The following is an 11,751-nucleotide window of genomic DNA, read 5'->3' on the forward strand; positions in this document are numbered from 1 at the left end:
GGAGAGCGACAAGAAGGCCAAACTAAAGTCTAGTGACATGGCTCACGTGCAGCTGCAAGGACGGTACGAGACCCATGGTCCTGTCTCGATTGTTCACACAATCAGAGATGGCATCTGAGACGCATCAGAGATAAGTAATCCATAAACTAAAGGATGCGTGACTCGCGGATTTAGCTGAGTTGGCGCCTGCCTCCATAAATTCAAAATTCCGTTTTACCAGCGTTAACCATCACGCCATGTAAGGGAAACCACGCGTGCCCTGTGTCCAGGATCGTCTTAAAATACTGCCGTAGATCGGACAGCCTGCTACGTTCTACAGTGGCAGCGATCCTCGTGTCGCCAGCGTAACGGGCAGTTGTTACGCGGAAGCCACTTAATTTCTGGCAGTAAATGGTAAGTGACGTCAATACTGGTTAGCCTAGCAAACAAAGGGCCGCAGCAGGAACCTGAAAAATGTCATCATAAGTAATATTGCGCACAACTTGCTCCGTTGAGTTTTGCCTGGTTGGAGTTGATGCGTGGAAATTTTTGCATTGGAAGCAATGTCATTCATACATTTTTTGCGTTAGAAGTTCGCTGCGTAAAACTTCTGCACGCGAAGTTCTTACATTAAAAGGGGTGCCGCGTAGAAGTCGTGCCGCGAAAGGTCTGGCGTCAGCAGTGTTTCTATTGGAAGCATCGCCGGAGTACCCCTGATCCCGAATCCCGCCATCCAACGGTGAGAATTGTCAGACACCGTGCGGGCTGGAATTAGTTACATGCTTACCAACCCACACACAGACGGCTACATAAGATGTAGTAAATTACTAAAAGCTAGCGAACAGGACTTAACACGCGCTCGAGTGCGGGCCAGTTTCACCCCCCCCCCCCCCCGAAGGTTTTTCCGGAATGGTTTCCGAACGGCGTGGCGTATCTGCGCCATTTTTTAAAATAACTGTAGACATTTGAATAGCAAATCCTTTCGTGTCAAAATTAAGATGCAATATATAAGGTCGCTGACCTACGACAGGTCAAAGTCAGGCCATGGATTCAGAGAAGTCAATTTCCAGAGAATCGTTCAGTTTGATGCAACAACGAAGTGTTAGACGAAGCCATACATCTCCGTTATACTTTCCTAGGCAGCACAATAATTGAATGAACAAATTCCTTCGCCCTAGGGCCAGGTATGAAGTTCAGAACAAGGCCAAAACAAACCTGTTTCATTTCTCTAGGGCTTGCTGTATGAGGTGGTTTTTGGTACCCATTTTGAATTTATTGATAAGAGGAACCTCAATGTACGTCTTCTATGAGCTTCGTTAAGGTTAGAAATGGTCACTGACCTAAAATGACCCAGATCAACATTTTATCCTGCCAAGCGTAAATTTTGTCGCTTATTCAAATGCAAAACTCACAGCAGCCTTGCATGATTTTGGCCACCGTGACCTTCCAAAGGCCAAGCAGGGTCGATGACTTCACACGAGCGTGCGACGTTTTGCTTACAACAGGTTAAGCAAGTACAACTATGTTCTTGGAATACTCTCGACGCCAACCTGAAATTTGACCTTATTTGGCCTTATTTGACCCAAAGATCTTGGATCTTTGGCCTAGGACCGTCAAACTTTGACAAAAGAGAGTTCACATGCACGCCAATACGCTCTGTGAATTTGGTGTTTCTATAGCTCTCTTAGTTTCTGAGGTCTCAAGGGATCAAGTTGACCCCCACCCGGGCGAGGGTGTCCAACCGGCCACCCGGGCGTGTGTTAAACTGGCCTAGTCCCTATATGTTTACTGACGCCTTCAATATACACCCAGGGCGCGTGTTAAAATAACCGCGACCCCGTAACGTCCCACTTTCTGAAAACAACATTCATCCGTTTTGTATCTACGACCAAGGCTTATTCACAAAGCCTTCAGCTTTGTGAACAGGTCTTTTAAAGGTTTTAAAGGTTTTAAAAAAGTTAAATCTTTTGAAAAGCCCAATACTGAACCCCCGCAGCGACTAGGGATTGAGCAAGATCCCATATCGTTTCGATAAGGAATCGAGCAAGAACACCGAAGGCTGAGGATGCAGCTTCTAAAAACTGAACGGCGTTGGCCGCTGCAGATGACACCAAGCGGAAGCTGTTGATGCTAATCCGCTCCTATCATCAGCCTAGCAACCGCACAGGTAAAAATAGGTCCGGATTACCTTTAGAACGTACGCATTGATTTCGCAAAGCGTCCAAAGGCATTTCTTTCAGTCGCATCATGATTTTTGTCAGTCCGTTGGCTAGCACCTAGTATTAGCTGCGGAGCCGATACCGCGCAGCCTATGATGACCGCAATACCGGGCGGGGTTTCGTGTAGTAAGACTTCCACCTATGATGACTGCAACACCGGACGGGGTTTCGTATAATAAGACTTCCACCTACAATGATTGCAACACCAGGCAGGGTTTCGTATGGTAAGACTTCCATCTAAAATGACTGCAACACCGGGCGGGGTTTCGTATAGTAAGACTTCCACCTATGAGGACTGCAACACCGGGCGGGGTTTCGTGTAGTAAGACTTCCACCCATAGTGACTGCAACACCGGGCGGGGTTTGTTTCGTGTAGTAAGCTTTCCACCTATGATGACTGCAACACCGGGCAGGGTTTCGTGTAGTAGGACTTCCACCTATAATAACTGTAACACTGGGCGGGGTTTCGTGTAGTAAGACTTTCAAGCGCGAGTTCAACACTATGTTACATAAGTTTTACCACAAATCGATTCTGACTGAATGTTCAAAATTTTCACATATACATGGGTTGGCTATGCTCATGCAAATCTTTAACCCATTGCAATCCACAATTTACGTTCACGGGATCCTTAATATTTCTGTAGAACTCAGAAAACTTTGGCAAAGCCTTCGGTTTGGAAAGCCCACTGAATTGCTGTAAACTGAACAGCGTCGGTGGCTTATTACGTGTAGGTATTGAACGCCCGGAAACTTGAGTTTACAGTCTTCAAAATGCCAACAGACTTGCCTCTATCAGTAGTTTCGGACTTCAGTTTCGAACTCAAGTGGGCCATATTCGGTGACTCGTTTTATGGGTCTCACCATCAGGTGCCCTTTGTCAACCCTGTATGTCCCCCCCCCCCCCCCTCCTTATCAAGAATCTGTTTGCGTCTCTCACTGTGACGGTGGCTCATGCCTCCATATATCACCATTTATCAATGGCTTTCAAATGATGTCGAACAAATTCACCGATGGCGCGTACATTGGACTAATAAGACCACGCAGCAGACCAGCCGGTCTACAGAGGCCAATAGAACAGCTTAATCTTGGCGCGCTTATCTCTTCCGAAAAAGAACGACAGCGAGCGCACATAAACAGATGTTAAGTTGCTACGGCCAGCCGACATCAGCTGCAATGTGTTCGGCTTCAGCTTTAAAGTGTGTTAAATGCATAGCTGTGTAGCCTGAGCAAACTTTTTTACCAGCCCCCTGCATACGAATTTTTAGATAAAGAACGCACAGCAATTTGGCATGGTAAGCGCGTATCGGTCACGATGTGGCCAAGTGTTGCGCCATATTGGTAGTGCTTGTCAAAGAGCGCCAGCTGCTCCCTCCCCTCTGCTGCCACGGATCAATTTCCCGTCGATATCGCAGGTATGATGCTGCATCCAGGTGTACCTGCGGCAATGCAAACGCACGTCAAGCGGCGTGGCTACGGTGTTATTAACTGGTTATCTCGGGGAATGTCCGAGAGGCCCAAATATCATCACTTCTCGGATGTCATTGACGCGCTGGTGGTTGTCGGACGATGGCTATTGGCTCTATTTTGGTCGCCGTCTTTTACGTAAGACTTATATGACTAAGCAGCCAGAAAATCTTACCTGCCAAACGTCTACATGATCGCAGCCGTATAATCCGAGGAGTTCGAGGGCCTCAAGTATTAACCCGCTCACGTCAAAACAAGCATGGCATAACCGCACATGATCACCGGACAAGAACGCTTGAGTGCACGTTTTAGAGAATGGCGCAGAAGGTGGGCGGTCGCCTATGTTTAACTAACACGCGACATCCTTTAACCGGTAATTTTGCAGACCCTCCGTTCGACAGCTGTACCCATCACCTGCCATAGACGCAGGACAGTTACAAGCCACAGCTGTGATCTAAAATAACTTCCATCAAATCAATGTCATGAGTAAGACACATCATGAGAAGAGCAATAATTTAAAGCAACGGAAGGGAATGAGTAACCTCTCTTTCCTGAATGTGTAAATCCAGCCAGAAGTAGTTTTTCAGCGATGGTTTCCACGCTTTGCCACGGACACAAGCCGCAGCAGTCATGGGCCTGCTCACAGCTGTTGCCGTAGTTGGAACTTCTTCAAAGGAGTTGTGAGCCACATGTGGCCTTTGTTCGGCCAGTTCTTTTTACACACCGTCCACAGACCCAATGCAAATAAGCAGAGGCATGCGGTGAGACTCAAACGCTTCCAACCATACGGAGAGCTGTGCCCGACAGCCGGCGTCATTGAGCAGAGCAGATCCTCAAACGCCTCCAACCATACGGAGAGCCGCGCCCGACAGCCGGCGTCACTGAGCAGAGCAGATCCGTATCAGCAACACCAACGGCGTCCGGGGCACATCTTGCCCCAGGGCGCAGTCCAGACCGGGGTCATATCCAGCCCAGTTGCAGCGCCAGGCGACACCAGCTACACGTAAGTGGCAGCGTGGGGGAGGGGATGGGAGAGGGCGGGCACGCCGTCGGCCATAGCGGCCCTGTGTATAGTCGTACACGATGTCGTAGGGAGGGACTACTGTCAGAGCACGCGGCAGAGGCGGCCATTCACCTCAAATTGCCCTCAGCCCTCTATTGCGCGGTAACGGCATGGAGAACACTCAGCGCTGGGATATTTCCAGGCACAGCAACGGAAAACGACGGGCAATTTCCTTCACCGACCATGTCTGTGACTTTATCCAAGCTCGGAATATGCTCGGGGATTTTTCCCGGGAGCAGAAGCCCACTTCTGCCCTGACGACCCGGCTCAGCCTGGTGATCCGCGCAATCCCCGCCACGCCACGACTTTTGCCCGCCGCGCCAGAGAGCGCAACAGTCTATTTCCACGCTGCATTAGCCACGTCCAATGGCCGCCTTCTGCGCCTGCACGGAGGCCTCCGGTTGGTATTTGAGGTGGTGCGAGTGGATGGGCTTCTGTTGCTACTTCAGGCGGGGCAGCAGTGCCGGCTTCCACCCAGTCGTCGAGCGCGCATCCCACCTCATCCAGCCTGATGTGCTTGTGTATCTAATCATTTCGAGATCGGTTGATCGGGCGCATTCTCTCAACAGACGGCTGCTAAACTCAGCTGTATTCAATGTACGCTGTCCACGCACCGAAACATTTGTTTATTAGATTTGTTGATTTGTACCGAAAAACAGTACATCGAATGTCTAATCCTACAAATGCGCTGCGACACAACCCGAAGCTACAATGCCGGCCATGCTATATAGGTACTCATATGAGGATCGTGCCGTTGGTCGGTGGGATACTGGATTTGTAGGCTGAGCCATGCAACAGCCCGCAATCATGCCCTGGTGTGGCAGATGCCACGGAAGCCCAGCACAGGGCGCGCAAAACGATATAAAAACATGGCAAAGCGATCACAAAGCTCAACACGCCTGGTCCCTCGGAACAGCCCAGTTTGTGCGACGTCTGCGCGCCGGCGTAGGGGCCCGCGCCTCGCCTCTGTCCGACGGCCGGATCTGACTTAGGTTCAACAGACTAGACGTGCGCCAGCCGCGGGCCGGGGCGCCCGGCGCACCGGCCGCGCGCCCCGCGCCCGCCCCCGCGCACCGACTCACACGCGCACGTGCGCAAGCCACTGGCCACGGTCACATATGGCAGCTCGAGTATGAAAGGTTGCTCGGCGCAGAGCGCGGGCTCACACTGTGAGAGGACATTCTGTCCCGGTATCGGTCGCCCTCAAGCCGTCCGGTACTCACCCTAGCTACATACAACTCAATAGACATGGACACCGGCTGAATACACACCAGACGGAATGAATGCAATAATCTCACATCGGCTGACGCACAGGCCGCAAGGTCAGATAAAAGCCCGCTATATCTAGCACATGCTATGACGAATAATCAGAATCAGTGTGCTGCATGGGCGCTAATACAAAGGCGCGGCAGAAGCTCGTCAAAGTAACACAGAGGCACCGCGTGCCGTGCCGGGGCAGGCAGACGCCGGCCGCCACTGCTGTCTTTTGTCACACCTCGTCCGATGGCGGGTCGCCAAAGGCCTCCGGCCGGAGAGGCGCGGCGCCCTCAGCGCTGCCCGGGCGCCCGACGACGCAGCGTCCCTGCTGGAAAGCCTTGGAAGCGGCGGGGAGGGGGTCTCTTCAGAGTAGCGAGTCCACCGAGGCCGAGCGTTTGGGCGGCGGCGGCGGCGGCCTGGGCGGCGGCGAGGCCGGCGGCGAGTCGGCGGCCGTCGCCGTCACCACCTGCGGGCAGGTGTCGTGTCGTTACTGCCGGCGGCGTCACCGTCACCGTCACCGTCGGCGGCGCGGCGCTGGCCGGCACCAGACTGGTGCCCCAACTCACCCCAGAGCGGCTTACGTGACGGTATCACGGTGGCTCACCGCGGGCTCAGCGCGACGACGAAGCGGACTTCAGCAACAGGGAAACCCGTAACGGTTTCGCCTGGGGGTTCAGAATCAAATGACGAAGTGCTGCATCGTTGATATATATGTCAAGCCAGCGCTTCGGCTGTTGAAACTGCTAGCATACATCGCGTGAAGTGCTGCGTCGTTGAGATATACGTCAAGCCAGCGATTCGGCTGTTGAAGCTGCTAGCATACATCGCGCACGTAGGCAAGTCGAAAAACGCCCCCCCCCCCCCCACACTTGAAAATGTACCTCTCCCCACCCTGTATCCAAGCTGATATCAACAGCAATATTCATCAGCATATAAAAATCGGCAGAAATGGCGACATGCAGCCCCCTGTTCCGCTCCTTTAAGGACGAACATCGCTTTATTTGACCTGTGGCATACGCTTTCCTCTTCATTATGCCACCTATGAGGTTCATATTTAACCTCGCACATGCCGCGCTACAAAGGCATGCTCGAATTGAAGTGTGCTGGCGACGTCCCGTACAGATTACTGCTCGTGTGCGGCGCTCGCGAATCTTAATGAGCACTGGGACGAGAAATGAGAAAATGGTTTTGAGAAGAAACGAAACAGGATGTATTTAAGGCAATTCTAAGAACTTAAGAGCCATATGAGCTTAAAGTACAATAAAACGCGGGACAAACTATTACAACGATCGAGGATAAATTGTTCAGTCCGTTTGCAAAAATCGTTTACGTTCATCGTTCAATCGTTCAAACTCACAGATCGCGTTTCAAAGCAGTCGACGTGTCCTTGTTCTTCTATATTTGCCAATTAGATGCGTGGTTATCGCTATTCAAAATGTTGGTCTAGTTCGAATCAATTTAAGCTACATTTCGCAGCAAATAACTACATTTGCCCATTGAGTTGGCGGTTCTTATTCCCACGATAATTGACCTCACATAAATCAGAAGGTACCAGCTAAACGCTATTATCAAGCATGCATTCGCTTTTTTGAAGCCCGGCTTGTGTGAATTTTGTCAATACAGCCAATGCTTGCTTGAAAACGTCGTTTATCCCATATCCGCTGGTATTTTAAAGGTAGCCTTTTGCCATACTAAAAACTTCCAACTCATGTAGCCAAAAAACCACGGGTTCAAGGCCCGTTTTACTTACTTCAAGTATCTTTGTCCAGCTTAGCCCCAAACCGCTCACTGGTAAACACTATGATAGAAGCAGTTAGCGTTGATCGTAGAAAGTAGTCCACAGTCCTCTTTATGGCCCTCGATCCGTCACAATAATTCCGGCTGGTGCTTAACGCGCTGGAAACTAACGCGTTTATGAAAGCGCGCGGCGAAAGCCGTAATTCTTCAGCGCTGCGAATTCAGGCGTCTGTTGAACCACGGGACGCGCGTCCGCCGTACGCTCTTTTTGTTGAGAAGAGCGCATTCTCGTTAGTGGCGCGCAGCAAAGAAGCGCAGTATCGTTAGCACCTGAGCACCGGGCCGGACCGCAGGTGGTGCAGCCGGCTCGTACAGCCGATGACACACGCACACCGGTCGACGCCGCCGAGCGCGTCACCACCGCCCACTGACGGCGAGCTGATGACCCAGACCCGCCGGCCGCCGACGACGGGCTGATGACCCAGACCTGCCGCCCGCCGACGGTCGTCCGCAGCAGCGACAGCGCCGCAGGGGTGCCAACTACCTACCGCGCAGCCCTCTCCAGCCACGACCTCCAGCGCCTCACCACGGCCTGTACCCGCCGGTGCAGACCTGCCGCCCGCGCCCGTCTGTCTGCACGTACCACTATGGTGGCTTATCGCGGTTGAGGAGAACACGGAGCGTGCTTGATCGGATGTTGCAATGTACCGGTTCCCTGCATTTAGGACGATCCACACGCAATAAAGCAGCGCTGGGGATCTTCGACACAAACATGAGCTGAATCTGTCCGGCCTGGCCAGAGGTCGATTCGAAAAAGGAGTCGTGGCCACACACAAATTCGTGTGATGTGTGCATTAATCAGGACCAACACATGGTTGCTTCCATGAATCGTCCATTGGCTTCACCATCATCTCAAAACGTCATGAGTAGCGACCATCAAGAGTTACCATGCACTGTGTTAAACGCCATAAAAGCGGCGTTTGGTCTGTAGATCTACTTTTCATATGAAGTATCGATCACACAGCATGAGGTCCATGCCAGATACACTCATCTTCTTCAGAAAATCTGGCGCTCGCAAAATATGTCATGCGACCATGTCAGATGCACCGAAGACGTGCCAAGTGTGTGTCAAGACAATAAAAATTGAATTACGTGGACATGTTCATAACTATGATACCCAAACATTTACATACATCAAATTAAGTTATACCATTAAGTTGCCAACATTAAATGCCATGTCAAAAATTGCAATGCATAACACCAGACGTTTTGAAATGGACATCATACGCGTATGAGTCGCAAAGAGCGTCTTCGTCAACGGCGCATGCTGACGTCGACCCAATCTTAAGCCTTTGACACAACGCTGTCCCATTCCAACAATCAGCTTCAGCTTAGCACAAAGTAGCGATCTTAAGAGATCAACTCCCGAGTACCGCGGACACGAAGCCGTCAGAAGCCAAGCTTTAATTTCGGGTACGTGTCTTCCGTATCTGGCGTTGCGTGATTCGTTACTGCAACGATGCCGCAACGCAGATCCGCCTGGTGCTCGAAACATTTGATCTTTTAGGGCCTCGTATACTGCAACAGCCCACCCATGTGTACCCAGTGTTCTCCATCTAGAACAGAAAGCGTCGCGCGTAGGCACTCCAGCCGAAGGGGGGCCTCCGGAAGAGCCCGACAGATGAACAGAAAACGTCGCGAGTAGGCACTGCTGCCGAGGGGGGGGGGGGGGGGAGGCCTCCGGAAGAATCCGATAGATAAACAGAAATAGCACTCCAGCCGGAGGGCTCCGGAAGAACCCGACAGATAAACAGAAAGCGTCGCGAATAGGCACTCCAGCCGGGGGGCTCCGGAAGAACCCGACAGATAAACATGCGTTCAGCCTGCTGTTCAGCGGTGCTCCTCACATCGTGCATATATGATCAAAGACGGGCGGGCTCGGAATTATCGGCCGCCCGGCGAGCCGGCAGAGCGGCTCGTCCTCCGCTGCGCCCCGGAAATTTAGCAGCTCCATCTGTAAACAGGGTGCTGGGGCCCACCAGTGACAGCTCGAGGCCGCCTGCGTGGCGCCATTGCTCGCTGATGGCCCGGGCCGACACTACCGACCCGCGGCCGGTCCGAGTCCCTGTCGGCGGCGGTCACGCCGTCATGGCCTGGTGCAGGACCGGCGGGGTGCGCCGCTGCCAGCCGCGCCCAGCTGAGCGGCCGGCGGCGCCCGCTCGGCCGCGTGCCGGCGTCGGCGGCCGGCCGGGCGGCGATCAATGAGACGCCACCTCCGGCCGGCCGGCGCGTCCCGGGCCGGCGCGCTTTACGAGCTCGTCCCAGCGCGCCGCCGTCCGCTCCGTTCGCGCCACCGCCGCCGCCGGCCACCGGCTGACCAACCGCTCTGAAGTGTCGGTCTGCCGGCGGGCCTCGCGGTGACGGAGAGGCCGTGCAGCCGGCTCCGCCGCCGCGCGCGCGACGCCGGAGCTGGCACGCTGCTGGCCGGCGGGCCGGAGCGCCGTCCCGCGGCCGGCCGCACGCCGGCGTCGAGGACGAGGCGGACGGGGACCGCGATCGGGGCTCATTTCCAGGGCAAAGGCCCGCCTGGGACTTAGTGTCGCAGATGAATTGCTCGGGCTGTCGCGCTTATGAAGGGAATTGCGCATGGTCGTGGTACGCAGACGACCTGAGGCACCAGTTTTTTATCACAGTGAGCGCGTCGCACGTCGTCACGCCCCTTTTACGGAGCGCTCGCGACCGCATCGGCCATATTAGCGCCCAGGGGCCATGGTGCAACCGGGATTTGAGCCCGGGCCGCCACGTGGGGGTCCAATGAGCTAACCACCCCGCTTTTGCCCCCTGAGGCACTCGCGACTGGTTCTGGCTATTGTAAGTCGTTGTCTTCGACGTCGAATGATGAGAGGAGACGACAGCACAAAGGTTCAGAATTCTGCACAATCTTGTTAGGTAGAGAGGGAATGAAAAGGAAAAATAAAATATTCACCACCACTGATGGAGCTTGACTCATTTGATCTCTGACTGAAGTCAATCCAAAGTCAGTAGGCATCTGCTCATTCGAGCTCTAATAGGAGTGGTGAGACGACTCTTCGTTGCCTGATCTCATTGCTGCCCCCTCACCCCTCCGCCCTCTCTCTACCTAGACCCGTAACGGCGAATGCTGGCAATTTGTCCCCATATTCTTTCGCCTCATCGGTTGGCCCGCGTGAGCACAACGATAGACTTCTCGCCCACCACTAGGGTGCAACGCTTCCTCCACATTCCCTTCGATGCAATTGGCAACGACTTGACATCTTTTCTTCGCGTCGATGTTGTTTTTACGTACCTAAGATCTGGCTTGGTTCCACGGAGACCATGTGCAGCATGGACAAAACACGACAGTTGTACACGCACCCTACACGCGGAGTGGCCCCGGACCCAGCGAGTCGGACCGCCACCCCACACACGGACGGGAGCATGCGCACACACACGGCCAGCTCTGAGCGCGCGCGCGGCGCCAGCGCCAGGTCGGCCGGGGCTCGCCGACACCGACAGCGACATGAGCTGACCTCGCTCGGTGCAGGCGTGGCGCGCCAGCCGTTCTCCGCCGGCTCCTCAAACGACGACATCTGCCGGCCTTGCTTGGCCGGCAGCGGCGGCGGCGGCGGCTCGTCCTCGTCCACGGTCACACCTGCGGCGCACGAAGCCGTCACAGTCTGCAGCAGCGTGGCCCCGCTGGGCGCCGCGGGCGCGTGCGGACCACATTGCCGGCGCGCAGGCCGACTCGCAGCAGTCCGCGCGTGAGACGCAGCTCCCGTGCCGCGTGTGCCAGGGCGCGGGGCTGAGCAGCAGAGCGCCGGGGTCGGGGGCTCAGGCCAGGGCCGGGCCTGTTCTCGGCGTGTCCTGCCGCCGCTGCGCCGTGCCGGTCTCCGGGGGCGAGGCGGCGGCGCCGTCTCCAGCCGCCAATACCTGCGCGTGCCCGGTGGCGCGGCGATTGGCCGGCCGATTTCAATATGGCCCAACTGAAGAGAGCCGACGCCGCCATCAAAACAG

At 54.4% G+C, this 11,751-nt stretch overlaps 1 long non-coding RNA gene across 1 annotated transcript; it reads right to left on the minus strand.

Moving 5' to 3' along the window:
* Positions 1 to 5,299: 5,299 nt before the first annotated feature.
* LOC119098902 (uncharacterized) lies at positions 5,300 to 11,381 on the minus strand. The gene is made up of 2 exons (XR_005094297.1): positions 11,268 to 11,381; positions 5,300 to 6,448 (listed from the first exon to the last, which is right to left on the minus strand). It is a non-coding gene; the product is annotated as an uncharacterized LOC119098902 (long non-coding RNA).
* Between the last annotated feature and the right edge of the window lie 370 nt (positions 11,382 to 11,751).

Source organism: Pollicipes pollicipes, unplaced genomic scaffold (genome assembly GCF_011947565.3).
Source record: "Pollicipes pollicipes isolate AB1234 unplaced genomic scaffold, Ppol_2.1 Scaffold_4740;HRSCAF=5597_pilon_pilon_pilon, whole genome shotgun sequence".
Lineage (NCBI taxonomy): Eukaryota > Metazoa > Arthropoda > Thecostraca > Pollicipedomorpha > Pollicipedidae > Pollicipes > Pollicipes pollicipes.